Source organism: Primulina eburnea, unplaced genomic scaffold, assembly GCF_022965805.1.
Source record: "Primulina eburnea isolate SZY01 unplaced genomic scaffold, ASM2296580v1 ctg506, whole genome shotgun sequence".
NCBI classification, from domain to species: Eukaryota; Viridiplantae; Streptophyta; class Magnoliopsida; order Lamiales; family Gesneriaceae; genus Primulina; species Primulina eburnea.
Genome location: NW_027331308.1, coordinates 3,729 through 26,706, shown reverse-complemented (window position 1 = coordinate 26,706; position 22,978 = coordinate 3,729). Strand labels below are relative to the sequence as shown.

Sequence of the window (22,978 nt, the reverse complement as noted above, 5' to 3'; positions counted from 1 at the left end):
TATGTATTGTTATTGAGATTATGACTGGTATCGATGTGGATTATGAGTTCTGATATTATATCTGTGATGTTTGGACTGGCGGGATTATTGAGACAGTATTGTTATGCCGTCGAAACATCAGTTGATTGAAATTGATCAGAGTCGGTATTGATTCAGATTGTATTGATATACCATATGTCGATTGACATTGATCAGATTGTATTGTGATTTGATATTGATCAGAACAGGTATTGAATTGAGTTGTTTATTGATATTATACCTGTCCAATATTGTGATTACCAGATTGGGACTGGACCGAGGTAGAGTCGGGATTTCTTCTTCTTCTGAGCGAGAAGATAAAGGTATAAATTAATGTTGAGTTGGGATTGCACAACTCGAGGGAGGTTTGACTCGAGTTTCCCTAAATCACATACTTTACCTTATTGCATTGATATTTGCATTAAGTTGATTGATGTACTTGCTCTCTTGATATTAGATGACAGGTATTAGACGTGTTATCTTGTGACAGAAGTGCCGGATAGTGGTGGTATCGCCACGGCACATTGCACGATGTCCCAAGATAGGATAGTAGCGATAGAGCTATAGTCCTTGACGGTTAGGTCAGGACACTGGATGTATGGTTATATCGAGTGATGGAAGCTATTACGGAATTCGATATAGGAACACCATATTTGGTTATATCGAGTAAAGGGTATTGGAATTCTTCTATTACGGAATTCGATATAGGAATACCAAGGCCATGGTTATATCGAGTAATAGAGATTATGATTCCATCCTTTACGGAATTCGATATAGGAATACCACATCTGGAAACCGGGATCCCTAGACTAGGATTGAGTCTAGTCTAAAAAGTAGAGTCACTGGATTGAGTGACAGTTATAGTTTATGGTATTGATTAATACTGATTTATGTTCCTGAATATGGTTCATGTCCTTTTATGTTTCCTGATATTGGTACATATTTAGAATAGAAATCATTCTTGATACTGATCATGTTCCTGATGTTGGTCCATGTTTAGAATAGGAATTATTCTTGATATTGATTTATGTTCCTGATATTGGTACATGCCTAGAATAGGATTTATTCTAGATATTGAATTAGGTTCCTGATTAGGGTACAAGTTTAGAATATGATGTATTCTTGGTATTGATTTATATCATGATGTTGATATAGGATATGATTTTGTTATATGCTCTTATATGATTTATATGATTGCATGTATACATGATTTATACTGGGATATTTATATCTCACCGGAGTTATCCGGCTGTTGTCTTGTCTGTATGTGTGCATGGCAACAGGTGGGCTAGGATCAGGGTCAAGAAGAGAACGAGGCTGGACTAGATAGCGTGGAGGTCCGGACTTTGACGCAACTTAGGATTCAGCACCGACATGTAGTTGAACCTAGTTGGATTATTGTAGATAACATCAGATTTGTATGTTCATGTTTAACATGTAATTTGATTTTAATTACATTACGTTTCCGCTTTGCATTTTAAAAGAAAAATTTTTAGACCCTGTTTATTATGAATGATTAAATATTCCTAAAGACGATTAAGGAATGAATTAGCGTCCGGGTCCCCACAACAGGTGGTATCAGAGCTGTAGGTCCTTGAACTGTAGGTTCCTTAGCACTGAGATAGAAAAGAGTGAGCGGGGTAGATTGAGTTTTCTTTCCTGCTTTTGATTGCTAGCATGTGATATAGTATTATGTTGATTTACATTGAGTGTGCTAGCATGCCAGCATGTTTTATTGCGTTTAAATGTACGTTACCTGAATATCTGAATTGATTTGGTAATATATCTGATTTGAAAATAAATCAGAACCAATTCTTGATCAGAAGGTAAGCTGATCAGAAAGGGATTGGGATTGATTATCTCTTGTGATTACTGATTCCTGTGATCATCAGATATACCTCGTAGAAGAATTTCAGAAAGGGGTAGTACTTCGTCTGATCAGATAGATGTATCAGAAATTCAGATGGAAACTAAATTGAAAGAGTTCCAGTTATTTCAGCCGTCGATTCTGAGTGGTATCGGGACGTCTGAAGAGTATGAGAACTGGTTTGATGACATAGAACTACTGTTCGATTTACTTAATTGTACAGATGAACAGAGAATTAAACTGGTATTCCCTCAGTTACGAGAAGTTGTCAGAAGTTGGTGGATTACAACCAAAGGAGTACTAGAACTGAGAAGTTCCCGAGGATTTCAGGGAGCTAGATCATCTGGATATGGTGATCAAGGAACAAACCCAGGACACACTTGATGATATAGTGGCAGGTATTGTTCCTCTATGATTATGATGCATATGTATTGATATATACTAATGCAATCATTATCATTATCCTTGATTGGGTGGCACAGATATATGCTTTACCTGTTGATTTTGGATCTACTGTAGTATTGCTTCTTTACCTTCTTGGGGAAAGAATTTGATATCAGTGATATTCTGTGATATATCATACACTGCAGTGAGTTGAGAATGAGAGTGAATTAGACTAGCTTGTACTTGTATTGTCTGATGATGACTGCCTGATTGATATTGAGATATTGAACAAGTATAGAGCAATTATAGAGCCTTGCCAGGAGATGGTAAGATTCAGACCTGAAATGGCCAATGAATGAATGATATACAGTAAGGGATTTAGATTTTTGAATTCCTTGATATCTGTATTGTGTATGATTCGATGATTATCGAAAGGAATGGAATAATTCCTTAGGTATTCAGTTGATGACTGAAGTTAAGTATACCAGGGATTGATTTACTAATAGCAGGAAGTTTGCTATAGTCTTTCAGAGGAGATTTCAGGTTGTCCTGTATCAGGGAAAATGATTTCAGCTTTGAGTTGATTCCAGGTATTGGTTTCATTTTATACTTTCTTATAGACTGATACTGATTGAACTGAGAGAATTGGGATAGCCATTGAAAGACTTATTGCCTGAAGATTTAGAGTTACATTTGATTATATGTTTCTCTGGGAAGTACTTCAGTTCCAATGATGGATTGATAAATCCTGTGTTCAGCACTATTCTGAAGACATTATGCTCGTTTTATCTATGACATTTTGATATATTCGCAGCGTATGATTGAATTGAATATTCTGGGAACTGAGAGTGTGGTATACAGAATTGTTCGGATATGAATCTCGATTGTGACAGATTGTACTCAGAGTCTATGATATCTGAAAATAGTATACTGACTGAATTATAGTATTGTTGAGACAGGGATCAGTGACTGAGAATGACATTGAATATGGTAGAATTTCCGAGATGTCAGAAATGTCAGAGATTGCGTCTTATGCAGTTATTAGATTAGCATTGCGTACTGATATTCTGAATCTGATCCGATATTATTATCACTCGGAGTCTGTGTTTGATATCGATTGTTATGAACCGTTGAGGTTATATACAGTTCAGTCGAGTCAGAACTGATTTTGAAGATTAAAACAGTTCAGAAGTTGAATCAGATTGTTCAGAACTTGATTTTGATAGTCAGAACAGTGTGTCAGAGCCGATTACCAGGTAGGTAATATTTTATTTTATATGACTAGCTGATTTGTTTGTGTCAGATATTCGAATTTGAATGACAGGTATTGTCAAATGCACACAGTAGTTGATTCAGTACTATTCTGGTAACAGGAAATGTGTGATAATTCGAATGGACAGTTTTGATATAAACAGATGAAATCAGTTATGTCAGAATTTATATTGAAATGTCTAAATCGTTGACTGATGAAGACAGGAAGATAGAAACCAGGAGATTGGTTATATTGATTATTGATTTCTAAATAGAAATGGAAGTACATTTCTATGGATTGTGTGATGACACTATTGCAATCTTGCCAAGAGAGTGATGGTGATTGAACGATTGTTCAAATCTGTATATGTTATATTATACAGAAAGAGGTACAGACAGGACCAGATGATGGGGATTTATGTCAGAAACCGAGGTTAGATTGTATTGAATGCCAAAGTTGATTATGTCAGACTGTGATTTTCGTTTGATTTTATACTTTTGGCTGAGTGCATGAGATGATATTTTAGCTATGATTTATAGATTGACGGATAGTCGGAGTGAACTATCTAGATACTGGAGGATATCCAGGACATGTAGTGCCGAATTTTAGCACTAGTTGACATGATTCATTGTCACTTGTGAAGTATTGTACAATAATGGCTATCAGATGAGTATCGGAATAGCTTTAGTCGAGGTATTGTACCATGAGAACTGCGGATTTACTTCGTATGGGAATGATATTGCAGTGTTACTTGAGATCGGATTTGATAGATCAGAAGACATAGACTAAATAAGCCAACGTCGGACGATGAATGTTGGTATTGAAGCCGAAGATAGAATATATCTTTGACTGGGATTAACAAATTTGGTAGCAGATGCCAATATTGAATTGTTATGGAACTGTTGAACTGGTGATTGGTATATACGGATGTCGTATAGCCATGGTTCTGAGATTGATTCTATCTCGAGGAATTTCGTTGATATGGGATTATTGCAGTTTCTGTACATCTCCTTCTTGAATCCGATTTGGTATCTGATATGAGTACCATGATATATGAGTTGTGATTGCTTGTGATTTCGGGGACGAAATCATATCTTAGAGGGGGAGAAATGTAAGGCCCGAGAATTTGATTAACGTAATTTGGAATTAATCTGGAAATGATTTATTAATTAATTACGGAAAATATAGACGGAAGGGTTCGGACCAAAACACATGAAAAAGGGGTAAATTGTGTGTGCAGGGAAATGAGTCGGCGCACATGCGCGAGGAATGGAGCGCACATGCGCGAGCAGGGCAGGAGCCTGCGCGCACATGCGCAACTTCACAGCGCGCACATGCGCGGAGCGTCCAGAGTCCTCGGCGCACATGCGCGGACGAGTAGCGCGCATCTGCGCGGAAACTCCAGAGCCCTCGGCGCACATGCGCGGTAGAGTGTCGCGCATATGCGCGAGGGAGTGCCGAGGCACACGCGCTGAAGAATTGTGTCTCGCGCATATGCGCGAGTGATGCCGCGCATATGCGCGAGACGTGCTGCATTAAGGAGCGGGACACGTTGCTTTATACATGCATGGATATATATATATGTATAGGCATACGAAAATCTTCAGAAAAAGAAAGAAGGAATCGAGGGATTCTTGAGAAAATTCTTCGGGGATTTTAATCGTGATTTGCGAACGATCCGTCCGTCTGATTTTGAATCCGACTTCAGTACTGAGTTCCTATCAACGTAGGCTACAACTGGACGTAAGTTTTGCTACGTTTTGACATGTTTTGAAATTAAACTATTGTCAGAATTGAATAGAATTCATATATGATGTTCTTGTCATGTTAGACATCATAGAATCGAAGTCAGATTAAAGAACGGACTGGTTATATAATTGTTATGATTTTCGGAGTCGATGTGACTGAGAATTCATATCAGATATGTATTGTTATTGAGATTATGACTGGTATCGATGTGGATTATGAGTTCTGATATTATATCTGTGATGTTTGGACTGGCGGGATTATTGAGACAGTATTGTTATGCCGTCGAAACATCAGTTGATTGAAATTGATCAGAGTCGGTATTGATTCAGATTGTATTGATATACCATATGTCGATTGACATTGATCAGATTGTATTGTGATTTGATATTGATCAGAACAGGTATTGAATTGAGTTGTTTATTGATATTATACCTGTCCAATATTGTGATTACCAGATTGGGACTGGACCGAGGTAGAGTCGGGATTTCTTCTTCTTCTGAGCGAGAAGATAAAGGTATAAATTAATGTTGAGTTGGGATTGCACAACTCGAGGGAGGTTTGACTCGAGTTTCCCTAAATCACATACTTTACCTTATTGCATTGATATTTGCATTAAGTTGATTGATGTACTTGCTCTCTTGATATTAGATGACAGGTATTAGACGTGTTATCTTGTGACAGAAGTGCCGGATAGTGGTGGTATCGCCACGGCACATTGCACGATGTCCCAAGATAGGATAGTAGCGATAGAGCTATAGTCCTTGACGGTTAGGTCAGGACACTGGATGTATGGTTATATCGAGTGATGGAAGCTATTACGGAATTCGATATAGGAACACCATATTTGGTTATATCGAGTAAAGGGTATTGGAATTCTTCTATTACGGAATTCGATATAGGAATACCAAGGCCATGGTTATATCGAGTAATAGAGATTATGATTCCATCCTTTACGGAATTCGATATAGGAATACCACATCTGGAAACCGGGATCCCTAGACTAGGATTGAGTCTAGTCTAAAAAGTAGAGTCACTGGATTGAGTGACAGTTATAGTTTATGGTATTGATTAATACTGATTTATGTTCCTGAATATGGTTCATGTCCTTTTATGTTTCCTGATATTGGTACATATTTAGAATAGAAATCATTCTTGATACTGATCATGTTCCTGATGTTGGTCCATGTTTAGAATAGGAATTATTCTTGATATTGATTTATGTTCCTGATATTGGTACATGCCTAGAATAGGATTTATTCTAGATATTGAATTAGGTTCCTGATTAGGGTACAAGTTTAGAATATGATGTATTCTTGGTATTGATTTATATCATGATGTTGATATAGGATATGATTTTGTTATATGCTCTTATATGATTTATATGATTGCATGTATACATGATTTATACTGGGATATTTATATTTCACCGGAGTTATCCGGCTGTTGTCTTGTCTGTATGTGTGCATGGCAACAGGTGGGCTAGGATCAGGGTCAAGAAGAGAACGAGGCTGGACTAGATAGCGTGGAGGTCCGGACTTTGACGCAACTTAGGATTCAGCACCGACATGTAGTTGAACCTAGTTGGATTATTGTAGATAACATCAGATTTGTATGTTCATGTTTAACATGTAATTTGATTTTAATTACATTACGTTTCCGCTTTGCATTTTAAAAGAAAAATTTTTAGACCCTGTTTATTATGAATGATTAAATATTCCTAAAGACGATTAAGGAATGAATTAGCGTCCGGGTCCCCACATAAAAGAACTTGGATTGACATTTCTATGGACTTATTTTGGGGTTGCCTAGGACTAAGAAGGGGAGGGATTCTATTTATGGATTACTTTATGGGCTAAACTTTGCACAATAAAGTTGTAATCTACTACTTGCCATCCTCAAACGGATGGACAAACTGAAGTTGTAAATAGAACTTTGAGAACACGTTTGCGTGCTATTCTTAAAAGAACTTGGATTGATATTTCTATGAACTTTATTTTGAGGTTGTCTAGGACTAAGAAGGGCAGGGATTCTATTTATGGATTACTTTATGGGCTAAACTTTGCACAATAAAGTTGTAATCTACTACTTGTCATCCTCAAACGGATGGACAAACTGAAGTTGTAAATAGAACTTTGGGAACACTTTTGCGTGCTATTCTTAAAAAGAACTTGGATTGACATTTTTATGGACTTTATTTTGCGGTTGCCTAGGACCAAGAAGGGGAGGGATTCTATTTATGGATTACTTTATGGGCTAAACTTTGCACAATAAAGTTGTAATCTACTACTTGTCATCCTCAAACGGATGGACAAACTGAAGTTGTAAATAGAACTTTGGGAACACTTTTGCGTGCTATTCTTAAAAGAACTTGGATTGACATTTCTATGGACTTTATTTTGGGGTTGCCTAGTATTAAGAAGGGGAGGGATTCTATTTATGGATTACTTTATGGGCTAAACTTTGCACAATAAAGTTGTAATATACTACTTGTTATCCTCAAACGGATGGACAAACTGAAGTTGTAAATATAACTTTGGGAACACTTTTGCGTGCTATTCTTAAAAGAACTTGGATAGACATTTCTATGGACTTTATTTTGGGGTTTTCTAGGACTAAGAAGGGGAGGAATTCTATTTATGGATTACTTTATGGGCTAAACTTTGCACAATAAAGTTGTAATCTACTACTTGTCATCCTCAAACGGATGGACAAACTGAAGTTGTAAATTGTAATGCCCGGAACAATGATTGTACATAACCATAAGAAATAAGAAATGATATCATATGTATTTCCTATGACTTTCATTATGATTATGACTTGTTGGGACAGAAGTATTGTATTGGATTATGATTGAGAATATGATAGTGTTGATATCTATTGAGAATTAGATTGACCGGTATCGAGAATATTGGAGTATTTATATTGCGGTGAGACCGGAAGGACCGAACCAGGATCGGATCGTACGATGCGTTCGGATCGTCCGTTCGGGGTTCGGAGCGTCCGAGCCAGGTGGCTGGACACATGGATGGCATGCAATAGTTCGGATCGACCGATCATAGTTCGGATCATCCGAGACAGTTGGCTGAAGACGTGGAAGACATGCAGGATTCGGAACGTCCGAAGTGAGTTCGGAGCGTCCGAAGTATGTCAGTTCGGATCGTCCGAAGTGGATCGGATCTTCCGATCGTTGTCTATAAATAGAGGCGCGAGGTCTCAGTTTAGAGGCATTCCTTCGAGGTTTCAGTAGATTAGAAGTGTTAGACATTCGATTGCAGATTCATCTTCTCGACTGTAACAGCAATTCTACGACGGAAGGTATACTACATGCTTTGTTTTGGGGAATCACGACTCAAATGAGATCACATTTGAGTTCCCAACCAAAATCACATACTTGTTTTATATACTTGTTTTATTATCTAGATCTTGATATGATTATGATTGTTTATAGATTTGTTTATAGAACTTGTATACAAATCTTGATATGTTTTGTTTACAGATCATGTTACATTGCATTAGACGATTATGCTTGTTGCTTTGTTACAGATCATGTTACATTGCATTAGATGATTATGCTTGTTTACAGATTTTGTAATCATGCATTAAGATAGGACAGTCTGGAGATCAGGCAGACTTCTAGATGTTCGGTTCTATCCCAGCTTAGGGGAAGATCACCGCCCCTTAGTAGACGTGGATACAGATCAGGCCGAAGTCTAGGAATAAGACGTACCGTCACCCCGATTGGGAGGGTAGGTGACAGACCGTCTTATTCACACCGGGATCCCTAGAGTTTTAGTCGAGTCGCATCTAGACATGATTAGGCTCGCATTTCATGATTATATATGAATGACATTCATATCAGCATGTTTCATGTTTTAGATTGTTTTATTGCATGTATACATGTTTATACTGGGATTTGTTCTCACCGGTTTTCTGGCTGTTGTTATGTCTGTATGTGTACATAACAACAGGTGGGGCAGGATCTGGGTCGAGACAGAGATGATCGTGTTAGCGTGGAGATCTCGGGCATAGCAGATGGACCAGTAGTTGTCTTTTATTATGTACTGTCTTTTATTACTGGTTAGGGAGAACATACAGAATAATACATGTATTTGATGTTTGTATGTTGTATTTAAATAAAGAACTCATGCTCGTTTGTTTAAGTTAGATTTAAGGTAAAAAGCGAAAAATTGACCCACGTTTTTAATAACAATCCATTTAATCCCAAGAAAAAGAATTAGAGCCCGGGTCCTCACAACAGGTGGTATCAGAGCGAGAGAGTTCCTTTAGACTAAGATAGTATAGAATGAGCGGGGTAGATCGAGTCTTCTTCCTTGCTTATGAGATGCTAGCATGACTTTTGCTTTTCTTATTACATGCTACAGTAAATGTAATTACTTTAGATTGAATCAGAACTGATTCTAGATCAGAGGTAACTGACTAGAGGAAGGCTGAGATAGTTGTATATATCTTGTTACTAATCTGTTGGATTATTAGATATGCCTCCCAGAAGAGCAGCCGTACCTCTACGACCAGCAGCGCCAGAACAAGGGAGTACATCCGGAGATCCTATGGATGTTACTGCGACCCCTATGGAGACGTTGCTAAAGCGATTCCAATCCTTTCGACCGCCAACCTTGAAAGGTACAGAACTGGCCGTGGATTGTGAAAGCTGGCTGGAAGACATTGAGATGTTATTCGACTCCTTGGAGTACAGTGACGAGAAAAGAATAAAGCTTATTGGCCATCAACTCCAGGATGTAGCCAAGAACTGGTGGTTGAATATCAAGAGAGCACTAGAGCAACGTGGTACCGAAATTTCTTGGAAGGTGTTCAAGACGGAATTCTATCAGCGGTTCTTTCCCATCTCCTATCGCAAGGATAAAGGTGCAGAATTTGCCAATCTGAGGCAAGGAGCACTGAACATTGAGGAGTACGTTGCCAAATTCTCTTCTTTGCTTCGTTTTGCACCCCATGTTTCAGGAAATGACGAGGCCATGGCGGACCAATTCATAAATGGCTTGAACCCGGACATCTTTACCTTAGTAAATACGGGGAGACCCGATAATTTCTCGGATGCACTGAATCGAGCCAAGGGTGCAGAAGCAGGATTGTTGAGGCAGCGGAGTGCTCCTTATGTTGCACCAAGTCCAAGACCGCCACTACCTCCATCCCAAGTTCCTCCTCCTCGATTCGAAAGTGGTGGTAGTAGCAGTGGACGCAAAGAACAGCTGAAGGCAAAGGGGAAACAATTTAAAAGACCAGGGAGCAGCTCGTCCAGCTCCAGCGGATCAAAACAGAGTGGTTTTGATCAAAGTTCAAGGTTTATCAGTGGGTATTGCAATAATTGTGGAGGTAAACATCCGACTGAACAGTGCCAGGGAGTTACGGGCCGATGCAACGTGTGTAGGCAACCAGGGCATTTTGCCAAAGTCTGTCCACAGAGAGGTGCACAGCAATTCCAGAGTGGAAGAGCATCCGGTTCAGTACCTCAGATGGAAAGGCAGGCGTCATCGGTTCATTCATTTCAGCCTCCACCAGCACAGACTCCACCCAGAGGCCGAGGTAGTCAGACGGTGAGTCAACCTCCGAGGCAACAGGCCCAAGTGTTTGCATTGACCGAAGAGCAAGCACAAGATGCACCAGATGATGTGATAGCAGGTAACTGCTCTCTTTATGGTTATCCTGCTTATATCTTGATAGATACAGGTGCATCGCATACATTCATCTCAGAACGATTTGCATTATTGCATTCACTGCCTGTTGAGTCTCTAGTGGATGTTGTATCTATTACTTCCCCATTAGGGAGTGGATTGATATCTGTAACTACTGTTAGACACTGCATTTTACAGTTTGAAGGGCATGAGCTTGACCTAGATTGTATAGTATTGGGTTTAGCTGACTTTGATTGTATAGTTGGTATTGATATGCTAACTAAGTACAGAGCCACCGTGGATTGTTTCCATAAGATTGTCAGATTCAGACCCGAGATGACAGACGAGTGGAAATTCTACGGGAAAGGTTCCAGATCTCGGATTCCCTTGATTTCGGCTCTGACTATGAACAGATTATTGCAAAAAGGGGCAGATGGTTTCTTTGTTTATGCCGTAGATATGCAGAAGTCGAGCCCGGCATTGGTGGATATACCAGTAGTGCGAGAATTCGCAGATATCTTTCCAGATGAGATCCCAGGATTACCTCCAGTACGAGAGGTAGATTTTAGTATTGATCTTGCACCAGGTACCGTTCCTATTTCGAGAGCTCCATATAGGATGGCACCCGTCGAATTGAAAGAACTGAAGGCACAATTGGAAGATCTTCTAACCAAGGGATATATCAGACCTAGTGTATCTCCTTGGGGCGCTCCGGTGCTGTTTGTGCGGAAGAAAGACGGATCGATGCGGCTGTGTATCGATTACAGGCAACTGAATAAGGCGACGATAAAGAATAAATATCCTTTGCCTAGGATTGATGATCTGTTTGATCAGTTGCAAGGATCTTCTGTCTATTCGAAGATTGATTTGCGTTCTGGGTATCATCAGCTCAGAGTTCGAGATGTAGACATACCGAAGACAGCATTTCGAACCAGGTATGGGCATTACGAATTTATTGTTATGCCTTTTGGTTTGACAAATGCTCCTGCGGTATTCATGGGCTTGATGAATCAAATCTTTCAGAGGTATTTGGACGATTTTGTAATTGTTTTCATTGATGATATTTTGGTGTATTCGAAGAATAGAAATGAGCATACAGAGCATCTCAGAATTGTTTTGCAGACGTTGAGGAACGAACGATTGTATGCTAAATTGTCAAAGTGTGAGTTTTGGTTGAATCAAGTTGTCTTCTTAGGACATATCATTTCTGGAGATGGTATTTCTGTTGATCCGAGTAAAGTGGAAGCTGTGATCAGTTGGTCGAGACCGACTTCTGTACCAGAAATACGCAGTTTCATGGGCTTAGCCGGATACTACAGAAGATTTATCAAAGATTTCTCCAGTATTGCCAAGCCGATAACTCAATTAACGCAAAAGAATGCACCATTTGTTTGGTCAGAGGAGTGTGAGTCTAGCTTTATTGAATTGAAGAAGAGGCTGACCAGTGCACCTGTCCTGATGATTCCTTCAGGTACGGGTAATTTTGTTGTATATTGTGATGCCTCTCACAGAGGTTTGGGATGTATTCTTATGCAGCGAGGGCATGTGGTTGCATATGCCTCGAGACAATTGAAGACTCACGAGACGCGATACCCCATTCATGATCTTGAATTGGCGGCTATTGTATTTGCACTGAAGATCTGGCGTCATTATCTCTATGGCGAGAAATTTGAGATCTTTTCAGATCACAAGAGCCTAAAGTACCTATTTTCTCAATCAGAACTGAATATGAGGCAGCGTAGATGGTTAGATTTATTGAAAGATTTTGACTGTGAAATCAAATATTATCCAGGAAAGTCAAATGCAGCAGCAGATGCCTTGAGTCGTAAGGTATGTTCATTATCCTTATCGACGATAGGTGTTAACAAGTTAGTTGAAAATTGCTGTACAGCTGGATTAGAATTTGATACAGATAGTAAGCCACTACGACTTTTTATGATCCAAGTTGAGCCCAATTTGATTATGAGGATCAAGGAAGCACAAAGAACTGATCAGAATGTGCAAAGATCAATCCAAATGGTCAGATCAGGGCATGTCTCAGAATATCAGGTACGAGATCATGTATTGTACGTGAATAACCGTCTAGTTGTGCCAGATGTTGCAGATTTGAGACAGCAGATTCTGACAGAGGCACATTGTAGTCGGTTCAGCATTCATCCTGGTGGCAGGAAAATGTACAATGACTTAAAGACACAGTTCTGGTGGAAGCCAATGAAGTCAGACATTGCCGAATTTGTGTCTAAGTGTTTGAACTGCCAACAAGTGAAAGCTGAAAGGAAGAAGCCTGGTGGATTACTTCAGAGTCTAGCCATTCCAGAATGGAAATGAGATCACATTTCCATGGATTTTGTGACGAAGTTACCACGATCATCCAAAGGCTGTGATGCGATTTGGGTCATTATTGACAGACTGACCAAATCCGCATGTTTCATCCCATACAGAATGACGTTTAGACAGGATCAGATGGCGGAGATTTATATTCGCGAGGTAGTCAGATTGCATGGAGTGCCGAAGTCTATCGTATCAGATCGTGATCCACGATTCACTTCTCACTTCTGGCACAGTTTACAGCAGGCCTTAGGTACGATATTACACCTGAGTACTGCTTATCATCCTCAGACAGACGGACAGTCAGAGCGGACTATCCAGACATTAGAGGATATGTTAAGAGCCGTAGTGCTAGATTTTGGCATTGGTTGGCAAGATTCTCTACCTCTTTGCGAATTCTCTTATAATAACAGCTATCAGACGAGCATTGAGATGGCACCGTTTGAAGCATTGTATGGCAAGAAGTGCAGATCTCCACTATATTGGGATGACGTTTCAGAGGTACCAGAACTTGGGCCAGACATGATTCGTGACATGACTGAGAAGGTAAAGATCATTCAGAAACGAATGAAGACAGCACAAGATCGACAAGCAAAGTACGCCAATATCAGACGTAGACCGTTAGTATTTGAGGCGGGAGATAGAGTGTTTTTAAAGATTTCTCCATTCAGAGGCGTTGTTCGATTTGGCAAACGCGGAAAACTCTCTCCTCGATACATTGGTCCTTACGAGATTCTTGAAAAGATTGGTGATCGAGCTTATCGACTTGCTCTTCCTCCTTCTTTATCCGGAATACATGACGTATTTCATGTATCCATGTTACGAAGATATATGCCAGATGTTTCTCATGTCATTCAACCAAACGAAGCTGAACTCGATCAAACCTTGAGCTATGTAGAACAACCAATACAGATTCTTGATCGAAAGGACAAACAGCTCAGAAGGAAGACCATTCCACTTGTGAAAGTTCAGTGGAGTCGACATGGCATTGAGGAAGCGACGTGGGAAACGGAAGCAAACATGAGGCAGAAACACCCCGAGTTATTTATATGATATTAGTATGTATTCAGTTTTAGATTATCAAACTGTTTTAGATACTTTGCATGGTTATTTCAGTTCGAGGACGAACTTCTATCTTAGTGGGGGAGAAATGTAATGCCCGGAACAATGATTGTACATAACCATAAGAAATAAGAAATGATATCATATGTATTTCCTATGACTTTCATTATGATTATGACTTGTTGGGACAGAAGTATTGTATTGGATTATGATTGAGAATATGATAGTGTTGATATCTATTGAGAATTAGATTGACCGGTATCGAGAATATTGGAGTATTTATATTGCGGTGAGACCGGAAGGACCGAACCAGGATCGGATCGTACGATGCGTTCGGATCGTCCGTTCGGGGTTCGGAGCGTCCGAGCCAGGTGGCTGGACACATGGATGGCATGCAATAGTTCGGATCGACCGATCATAGTTCGGATCATCCGAGACAGTTGGCTGAAGACGTGGAAGACATGCAGGATTCGGAACGTCCGAAGTGAGTTCGGAGCGTCCGAAGTATGTCAGTTCGGATCGTCCGAAGTGGATCGGATCTTCCGATCGTTGTCTATAAATAGAGGCGCGAGGTCTCAGTTTAGAGGCATTCCTTCGAGGTTTCAGTAGATTAGAAGTGTTAGACATTCGATTGCAGATTCATCTTCTCGACTGTAACAGCAATTCTACGACGGAAGGTATACTACATGCTTTGTTTTGGGGAATCACGACTCAAATGAGATCACATTTGAGTTCCCAACCAAAATCACATACTTGTTTTATATACTTGTTTTATTATCTAGATCTTGATATGATTATGATTGTTTATAGATTTGTTTATAGAACTTGTATACAAATCTTGATATGTTTTGTTTACAGATCATGTTACATTGCATTAGACGATTATGCTTGTTGCTTTGTTACAGATCATGTTACATTGCATTAGATGATTATGCTTGTTTACAGATTTTGTAATCATGCATTAAGATAGGACAGTCTGGAGATCAGGCAGACTTCTAGATGTTCGGTTCTATCCCAGCTTAGGGGAAGATCACCGCCCCTTAGTAGACGTGGATACAGATCAGGCCGAAGTCTAGGAATAAGACGTACCGTCACCCCGATTGGGAGGGTAGGTGACAGACCGTCTTATTCACACCGGGATCCCTAGAGTTTTAGTCGAGTCGCATCTAGACATGATTAGGCTCGCATTTCATGATTATATATGAATGACATTCATATCAGCATGTTTCATGTTTTAGATTGTTTTATTGCATGTATACATGTTTATACTGGGATTTGTTCTCACCGGTTTTCCGGCTGTTGTTATGTCTGTATGTGTACATAACAACAGGTGGGGCAGGATCTGGGTCGAGACAGAGATGATCGTGTTAGCGTGGAGATCTCGGGCATAGCAGATGGACCAGTAGTTGTCTTTTATTATGTACTGTCTTTTATTACTGGTTAGGGAGAACATACAGAATAATACATGTATTTGATGTTTGTATGTTGTATTTAAATAAAGAACTCATGCTCGTTTGTTTACATTAGATTTAAGGTAAAAAGCGAAAAATTGACCCACGTTTTTAATAACAATCCATTTAATCCCAAGAAAAAGAATTAGAGCCCGGGTCCTCACATAAATAGAACTTGGGCACACTTTTGCGTGCTATTCTTAAAAAGAACTTGGATTGACATTTTTATGGACTTTATTTTGGGGTTGCCTAGGACTAAGAAGGGGAGGGATTCTATTTATGGATTACTTTATGGGCTAAACTTTGCACAATAAAGTTGTAATCTAATACTTGTCATCCTCAAACGGATGGACAAACTGAAGTTGTAAATAGAACTTTGGGAACACTTTTGCGTGCTATTCTTAAAAGAACTTGGATTGACATTTCTATGGACTTTATTTTGGGGTTGCCTAGGACTAAGAAGGGGAGGGATTCTATCTATGGATTATTTATGGGCTAAATTTTTCACAATAAAGTTGTAATCTACTACTTGTCATCCTCAAACGGATGGACAAACTGAAGTTGTAAATAGAACTTTGAGAACACGTTTGCGTGCTATTCTTAAAAGAACTTGGATTGACATTTCTATGGACTTTATTTTGGAGTTGCCTTGGACTAAGAAGGGATGGATTCTATTTATGGATTATTTATGGGCTAAATTTTGCACAATAAAGTTGTAATCTACTACTTGTCATCATCAAACGGATGGACAAACTGAAGTTGTAAATAGAACTTTGGGAACACTTTTGCGTGCTATTCTTAAAAAGAACTTGGATTGACATTTCTATGGACTTTATTTTGGGATTGCCTAGGACTAAGAAGGGGAGGGATTCTATTTTTGGATTACTTTATGAGCTAAACTTTGCTCAATATTGTTGTAATCTACTACTTGTCATCCTCAAACGGATGGACAAACTTAAGTTGTCAATAGAACTTTGGGAACACTTTTGCGTGCTATTCTTAAAAGAACTTGGATTGACATTTCTATGGACTTTATTTTGGGGTTGCCTAGGACTAAGAAGTGGAGGGATTCTATTTATGGATTACTTTATGGGCTAAACTTTGCACAATAAAGTTGTAATATACTACTTGTCATCCTCAAACGGATGGACAAACTGAAGTTGTAAATATAACTTTGAGAACACTTTTGCGTGCTATTCTTAAAAGAACTTGGATTGACATTTCTATGGACTTTATTTTGGGGTTGTCTAGGACTAAGAAGGGGAGGGATTCTATTTATGGATTACTTTATGGGCTAAACTTTGCACAATAAAGTTGTAATCTACTACTTGTCATCCTCAAACGGATGGACAAACTGAAGTTGTAAATAGAACTTTGAGAACACGTTTGCGTGCTATAATTAAAAGAACTTGGATTGACATTTCTATGGACTTTATTTTGGGGTTGCCTAGGACTAAGAAGGGGATGGATTCTATTTATGGATTACTTTATGGGCTAAATTTTGCAAAATAATGTTGTAATCTACTACTTGTCATCCTCAAACGGATGGACAAACTGAAGTTGTAAATAGAACTTTGGAAATACTTTTGCGTGCTTTTCTTAAAAGAACTTGGATTGACATTTCTATGGACTTTATTTTGGGGTTGCCTAGGACTAAGAAGGGGAGGGATTCTATTTATGGATTATTTTATGGGCTAAACTTTGCACAATAAAGTTGTAATCTACTACTTGTCATCCTCAAACGGATGGACAAACTGAGGTTGTAAATAGAATTTTGAGAACACGTTTGTGTGCTATTCTTAAAAGAACTTGGATTGACATTTCTATGGACTTTATTTTGGGGTTGCCTTGGACTAAGAAGGGGAGGGATTCTATTTATGGATTACTTTATGGGCTAAACTTTGCACAATAAAGTTGTAATCTACTACTTGTCATCCTCAAAAGGATGGACAAACTGAAGTTGTAAATAGAACTTTGGGAACACTTTTGCGTGCTATTCTTAAAAAGAACTTGGATTGACATTTATATGGACTTTATTTTGGGGTTGCCTAGGACTAAGAAGGGGAGGGATTCTATTTATGGATTACTTTATGGGCTAAACTTTGCTCAATATTGTTGTAATCTACTACTTGTCAACCTCAAACGGATGGACAAACTGAAGTTGTAGATAGAACTTTGAGAACACGTTTGCGTGCTATTCTTAAAAGAACTTGGATTGACATTTCTATGGACTTATTTTGGGGTTGCCTAGGACTAAGAAGGGGAGGGATTCTATTTATGGATTACTTTATGGGCTAAACTTTGCACAATAAAGTTGTAATCTACTACTTGCCATCCTCAAACGGATGGACAAACTGAAGTTGTAAATAGAACTTTGAGAACACGTTTGCGTGCTATTCTTAAAAGAACTTGGATTGATATTTCTATGACTTTATTTTGGGGTTGTCTAGGACTAAGAAGGGGAGGGATTCTATTTATGGATTACTTTATGGGCTAAACTTTGCACAATAAAGTTGTAATCTACTACTTGTCATCCTCAAACGGATGGACAAACTGAAGTTGTAAATAGAACTTTGGGAACACTTTTGCGTGCTATTCTTAAAAGAACTTGGATTGACATTTTTATGGACTTTATTTTGCGGTTGCCTAGGACCTAAGAAGGGGAGGGATTCTATTTATGGATTACTTTATGGGCTAAACTTTGCACAATAAAGTTGTAATCTACTACTTGTCATCCTCAAACGGATGGACAAACTGAAGTTGTAAATAGAACTTTGGGAACACTTTTGCGTGCTATTCTTAAAAGAACTTGGATTGACATTTCTATGGACTTTATTTTGGGGTTGCCTAGTACTAAGAAGGGGAGGGATTCTATTTATGGATTACTTTATGGGCTAAACTTTGCACAATAAAGTTGTAATATACTACTTGTCATCCTCAAACGGATGGACAAACTGAAGTTGTAAATAGAACTTTGGGAACACTTTTGCGTGCTATTCTTAAAAGAACTTGGATTGACATTTCTATGGACTTTATTTTGGGGTTTCCTAGGACTAAGAAGGGGAGGAATTCTATTTATGGATTACTTTATGGGCTAAACTTTGCACAATAAAGTTGTAATCTACTACTTGTCATCCTCAAACGGATGGACAAACTGAAGTTGTAAATAGAACTTTGGGAACACTTTTGCGTGCTATTCTTAAAAGAACTTGGATTGACATTTTTATGGACTTTATTTTAGGGTTGCCTAGGACTAAGAAGGGGAGGGATTCTATTTATGGATTACTTTATGGGCTAAACTTTGCACAATAAAGTTGTAATCTACTACTTGTCATCCTCAAACGGATGGACAAACTGAAGTTGTAAATAGAACTTTGGGAACACTTTTGCGTGCTATTCTTAAAAGAACTTGGATTGACATTTCTATGGACTTTATTTTGGGGTTGCCTAGGACTAAGAAGGGGAGGGATTCTATTTATGGATTATTTATGGGCTAAACTTTGCACAATAAAGTTGTAATCTACTACTTGTCATCCTCAAACGGATGGACAAACTGAAGTTGTAAATAGAACTTTGGGAACACTTTTGCGTGCTATTCTTAAAAGAACTTGGATTGACATTTCTATGGACTTATTTTGGGGTTGCCTAGGACTAAGAAGGGGAGGGATTCTATTTATGGATTATTTTATGGGCTAAACTTTGCACAATAAAGTTGTAATCTACTACTTGTCATCCTCAAACGGATGGACAAACTGAAGTTGTAAATAGAACTTTGAGAACACGTTTGCGTGCTATTCTTAAAAGAACTTGGATTGACATTTCTATGGACTTTATTTTGGTGTTGCCTAGGACTAAGAAGGGGAGGGATTCTATTTATGGATTACTTTATGGGCTAAACTTTGCACAATAAAGTTGTAATCTACTACTTGTCATCCTCAAACGGATGGACAAACTGAAGTTGTAAATAGAACTTTGGGAACACTTTTGCGTGCTATTCTTAAAAGAACTTGGATTGACATTTATATGGACTTTATTTTGGGGTTGCCTAGGACTAAGAAGGGGAGGGATTCTATTTATGGATTACTTTATGGGCTAAACTTTGCTACAATAATGTTGTAATCTACTACTTGTCATCCTCAAACGGATGGACAAACTGAAGTTGTAAATAGAACTTTGGGAACACTTTTGCGTGCTATTCTTAAAAGAACTTGGATTGACATTTCTATGGACTTTATTTTGGGGTTGCCTAGGACTAAGAAGGGGAGGGATTCTATTTATGGATTACTTTATGGGCTAAACTTTGCACAATAAAGTTGTAATCTACTACTTGTCATCCTCAAACGGATGGACAAACTGAAGTTGTAAATAGAACTTTGGGAACACTTTTGCGTGCTATTCTTAAAAGAACTTGGATTGACATTTCTATGGACTTATTTTGGGGTTGCCTAGGACTAAGAAGGGGAGGGATTCTATTTATGGATTACTTTATGGGCTAAACTTTGCACAATAAAGTTGTAATCTACTACTTGTCATCCTCAAACGGATGGACAAACTGAAGTTGTAAATAGAACTTTGAGAACACGTTTGCGTGCTATTCTTAAAAGAACTTGGATTGACATTTCTATGGACTTTATTTTGGGGTTGCCTAGGACTAAGAAGGGGAGGGATTCTATTTATGGATTACTTTATGGGCTAAACTTTGCACAATAAAGTTGTAATCTACTACTTGTCATCCTCAAACGGATAGGACAAACTGAAGTTGTAAATAGAACTTTGGGAACACTTTTGCGTGCTATTCTTAAAAGAACTTGGATTGACATTTCTATGGACTTTATTTTGGGGTTGCCTAGGACTAAGAAGGGGAGGGATTCTATTTATGGATTACTTTATGGGCTAAACTTTGCTACAATAATTGTTGTAATCTACTACTTGTCATCCTCAAACGGATGGACAAACTGAAGTTGTAGATAGAACTTTGAGAACACGTTTGCGTGCTATTCTTAAAAGAACTTGGATTGACATTTCTATGGACTTTATTTTGGGGTTGCCTAGGACTAAGAAGGGGAGGGATTCTATTTATGGATTACTTTATGGGCTAAACTTTGCACAATAATGTTGTAATCTACTACTTGTCATCCTCAAACGGATGGACAAACTGAAGTTGTAAATAGAACTTTGAGAACACTTTTGCGTGCTATTCTTAAAAGAACTTGGATTGACATTTCTATGGACTTTATTTTGGGGTTGTCTAGGACTAAGAAGGGGAGGGATTCTATTTATGGATTACTTTATGGGCTAAACTTTGCACAATAAAGTTGTAATCTACTACTTGTCATCCTCAAACGGATGGACAAACTGAAGTTGTAAATAGAACTTTGGGAACACTTTTGCGTGCTATTCTTAAAAGAACTTGGATTGACATTTTTATGGACTTTATTTTGGGGTTGCCTAGGACTAAGAAGGGGAGGGATTCTATTTATGGATTACTTTATGGGCTAAACTTTGCACAATAAAGTTGTAATCTACTACTTGTCATCCTCAAACGGATGGACAAACTGAAGTTGTAAATAGAACTTTGGGAACACTTTTGCGTGCTATTCTTAAAAGAACTTGGATTGACATTTCTATGGACTTTATTTTGGGGTTGCCTAGGACTAAGAAGGGGAGGGATTCTATTTATGGATTACTTTATGGGCTAAACTTTGCACAATAAAGTTGTAATCTACTACTTGTCATCCTCAAACGGATGGACAAACTGAAGTTGTAAATATAACTTTGGGAACACTTTTGCGTGCTATTCTTAAAAGAACTTGGATTGACATTTCTATGGACTTTATTTTGGGGTTTCTAGGACTAAGAAGGGGAGGGATTCTATTTATGGATTACTTTATGGGCTAAACTTTGCACAATAAAGTTGTAATCTACTACTTGTCATCCTCAAACGGATGGACAAACTGAAGTTGTAAATAGAACTTTGGGAACACTTTTGCGTGCTATTCTTAAAAGAACTTGGATTGACATTTCTATGGACTTTATTTTGGGGTTGCCTAGGACTAAGAAGGGGAGGGATTCTATTTATGGATTACTTTATGGGCTAAACTTTGCACAATAAAGTTGTAATCTACTACTTGTCATCCTCAAACGGATGGACAAACTGAAGTTGTAAATAGAACTTTGGGAACACTTTTGCGTGCTATTCTTAAAAGAACTTGGATTGACATTTCTATGGACTTTATTTTGGGGTTGCCTAGGACTAAGAAGGGGAGGGATTCTATTTATGGATTACTTTATGGGCTAAACTTTTGCACAATAAAGTTGTAATCTACTACTTGTCATCCTCAAACGGATGGACAAACTGAAGTTGTAAATAGAACTTTGGGAACACTTTTGCGTTCTATTCTTAAAAGAACTTGGATTGACATTTCTATGGACTTATTTTGGGGTTGCCTAGGACTAAGAAGGGGAGGGATTCTATTTATGGATTATTTTATGGGCTAAACTTTGCACAATAAAGTTGTAATCTACTACTTGTCATCCTCAAACGGATGGACAAACTGAAGTTGTAAATAGAACTTTGAGAACACGTTTGCGTGCTATTCTTAAAAGAACTTGGATTGACATTTCTATGGACTTTATTTTGGTGTTGCCTAGGACTAAGAAGGGGAGGGATTCTATTTATGGATTACTTTATGGGCTAAACTTTGCACAATAAAGTTGTAATCTACTACTTGTCATCCTCAAACGGATGGACAAACTGAAGTTGTAAATAGAACTTTGGGAACACTTTTGCGTGCTATTCTTAAAAGAACTTGGATTGACATTTATATGGACTTTATTTTGGGGTTGCCTAGGACTAAGAAGGGGAGGGATTCTATTTATGGATTACTTTATGGGCTAAACTTTGCATCAATATTGTTGTAATCTACTACTTGTCATCCTCAAACGGATGGACAAACTGAAGTTGTAAATAGAACTTTGAGAACACGTTTGCGTGCTATTCTTAAAAGAACTTGGATTGACATTTCTATGGACTTATTTTGGGGTTGCCTAGGACTAAGAAGGGGAGGGATTCTATTTATGGATTACTTTATGGGCTAAACTTTGCACAATAAAGTTGTAATCTACTACTTGTCATCCTCAAACGGATGGACAAACTGAAGTTGTAAATAGAACTTTGAGAACACGTTTGCGTGCTATTCTTAAAAGAACTTGGATT

General features: G+C 38.4%; 1 long non-coding RNA gene across 1 annotated transcript; it reads left to right on the top strand.

Moving 5' to 3' along the window:
* The first annotated feature begins 282 nt into the window (after window positions 1-282).
* Window positions 283-6,806, top strand: LOC140821277 (uncharacterized). The gene is made up of 3 exons (XR_012115690.1): window positions 283-341; window positions 5,726-5,784; window positions 6,745-6,806. It is a non-coding gene; the product is annotated as an uncharacterized lncRNA (long non-coding RNA).
* Window positions 6,807-22,978: the final 16,172 nt, after the last annotated feature.